A 3,376-nucleotide genomic window follows, 5' to 3' on the forward strand; every position below is an offset into this window, starting at 1 on the left:
CAAATCGGAGGTATATTAAGGTTCACAGAAGCATTTGAAATTTGTATTTGTTGCGTCTGGAATCAGAGGCACAAAAAAAAAAAAAAAAAAAAATTGTAATAACGCCATAAAGGTTCCCAGGTTTGGCAGACCCGTATAGTACATTAACATCATCATCTCCAAAACAAACATCAGACATCCTGTACATATCAAGTCGGTTTACTTCTGCACATGCAGATCACCATCTCCTCCAGCCTCCTGCATCTTCTCAGTGTGAAGATGATCACTCTCTCCAGCCTGATGGACCATAGTGTTAGCTGACTAACTTGGGTAAAGTTGGTTTTATATTCGCACATCCGTATTCAATAGCCTTGTTAATCACACTACATTGGACATTCAGTGGACATTCACAAGTAAATATGCCATTAAACAATACTTGCCTATTTTGATCGACTGTGAAAAATGTTATAAGTTGACAATCGTTGGTCGTCAATCTCATGTCGCTGCTTAAAATTCGCAAACATTAATTTATTGCATATTTATTGGAAAGTCTGAATTTATCAGAAGTCTGAATGTGCAAATATAAAACCAACTTTACCCAAGTAGCTGACTGGATTGTTTTTCCTTAGTGTCTGTGTGTGCATCTCAATCAGCTCTGAGCTCTTGAATCAGTATATTGTGTATACAAATTTTGTGACTGAGACCGTCCTGATCAGTGCCCTAACTAATGAACTAGGGGAGCTGATTGAGACACAGCCTGTGTTTAATGCTGATGTGGCCTTAATGTAGGGAGGGATGGTGTCCAGTTGGGGTCAGTCTCCATAATCTTTAAGCAGGCTGATCTGCAATGAAATGAAAAGGTCCACAGACCACAGCTGTAAAAAGTAGTCAGAAAATTAGAATCAGTATATGGATACAGAGCAAAAATGTCGTACCTTAAGTATAAAAATGCTGTAGCAAAATTAAGAAAAATAAAATGTAGACATATTCAAGTAAAGGGATTCAGTTTAAATTGACTTGTTTCATAGCACATACAATCCAAAACAATGCGTTGCTATAACGTTTTCTACTTTAGAAAACAGAAACCTCTAACTTACCTTTGTGAAATGTAGAAAGCAAACATACTTCAATGGAGATATCTTGACGAAAGTGATGTTTTGCGTCTCACCGCGGCAACCCGTGCGATCCGGCGCGTCTGTTATTGCCTCTAACGTTACATACTCTCCGTTCAAGTAGGAAACCGACTAAATCTAATCTCGTAGTAAAGTTTTTGACATTTTCTATCGTGGGACATATTATTGCAGCTTTTCACACAACTAAAGTGTGCCATTTTTACAATGAAAAGTAGCCAAAGAAGAAACAACTCTGCACTGATACAGAGATTGTTTGGATACCTCAGAAATGGCGACGACACCCATAATGCACTTCGGTTTTCACGAGTGTGACGTCACCTGACAAAGACCGATATCACTTGTTTGATAGCGTATTGCTCTTACACTCTCTACGCGACATTCCCACCTTGTTTCAGACAGAGGTTTTACAGTGAGAGATGGGACTTTCGCTTTAAGTATTTCCCACCGTTTAGGAGAGCCTGCAAATATCGTATAAAGCCTTTGTACAATACCAAAGAATGACATTGCTTTTGAACAACATCTTGCCATATCTCCCAGTGTTAAATTAAGGTTGTGGCAACCACATGGCATGAAATAAGCCCGGGGATTGAGGCGAAGAATATGGGCTTGGACTCCCTGGTTTAGTCCTTTCATGTTTGCCCCGTTATCGTATCCTTGGCCCCGGCAGTCATTTATGTCCAGTCCAAGGGCCTCTAGTTCGGCCAGGAGTGCATTTGATAGCCCCATTCCAGTTTGGTCATTTATGGGGATGAAATCAATGAAGTGTTCTTCTACAGTCACGTCTAATGATGTTGACAAAACGGAGAATCAGTGACATTTGCTCTTGGTGGCTCATATCTGGTGTGCAATCAAGAAGCACAGAAAAATATTTTACCCTCTTTGTGTTGTTCACAATAGCGTTTTTGACGTTTGTGGCCATAATCGAAATGATCTCGTTTTGAATTTGAGGCCCTAGATAATGTGCATGAGTTTCCTTATTTCTTATACGTCTTGCATGGCGGGATCAAATTTGGCGAGCATCTCTATTAACCCTAAAAAGTTGCCATTGTTTTCTTTGTAAAGCTATGCGTTGGTTCCTCGAAATGCCAAATTATGCTCAGACAAATACTGCACAGCTGCTATAATTCGCGTCAAAACGCTCTGCCAGTGTGCCCGTTCTCTGTTTATCTCTCTTTGATGTGCATAGTCTATGGATGTCATTGTCTCTAATCTCTGTTTAGTCTCCATCCATTTTGCAGCACTTGTGATATGATCACGGGATGTTTTGTGCTGTTTAAGCACTGCAGCCAAATGTCTCCAATCATTATTTCCCTCATTAGCAAGTTTGGTCTGAGTCCGACTTGAACAGTTGTTAAGCAATTTACAACAAAAGCAAAATACAGAATCTCTTTTCTTCGAATAGACAAGCCAGTCTCTATGAGCTTTTTCACGATTGGGTAACTTTCTTACATAGAAGTCATCGGAAAAGTGTCTTTTGTCTTGATTTGAGGGGTATTTAAAGTTGCACACCGTGACAAGACCCTTTTCCACGAGTAAAGCCACTGTCTTGTCATCTAGATGCACAGGCCAGTTGTTGGGGTCGTTAAGATCAACAAGCTGCGCTGAGGCTTTCTCACAGTCTGTCGGAGCAATGCTCATCATCTTCCAGCATAGACTCTAACAAGTTGTGGTAGAAAAATAAATAAATTGATTGTGTGAGTCAATTTAACTTAAACAATACAAGCCGGTTGGGGTGGGCGATATGACCAAAGCTTATAATAGACCTACCTGAAAAAACTTTAAAGGGATAGTTCACCCAAAAATGAAAATTTGATGTTTATCTGCTTACCCCCAGCGCATCCAAGATGTAGATGTCTTTGTTTCTTCTGTAGAACACAAATTAAGATTTTTAACTCCAACTGCTGCCGTCTGTCAGTGGTATAATGCAAGTCAGCGGGAACTTGGACTATAAAAGTAAATAAAACACGACAGACAAATCCAAACGAAACCCTGCGGCTCGTGACGGCTCATTGATGTCTTAAGACACGAAACGATCGGTTTGAAACTGAACAGTATTTATATCATTTTTTACCTCTAATACACCACTATGTCCAACTGTATTCATCAATCGATTCGTGATGTCTGATCGCGCTCCGACAACGGCAGTGATGTCTCGCGCATATACTTCAATGAGAGCTAGACATCACTTCCGTTGTCGGAGCGCGATCAGACATCACGAATCGATTGATGAATACAGTTGGACATAGTGGTGTATTAGAGGTAAA

The sequence above is a fragment of the Chanodichthys erythropterus genome, chromosome 3, assembly GCF_024489055.1.
Source record: "Chanodichthys erythropterus isolate Z2021 chromosome 3, ASM2448905v1, whole genome shotgun sequence".
NCBI lineage: Eukaryota > Metazoa > Chordata > Actinopteri > Cypriniformes > Xenocyprididae > Chanodichthys > Chanodichthys erythropterus.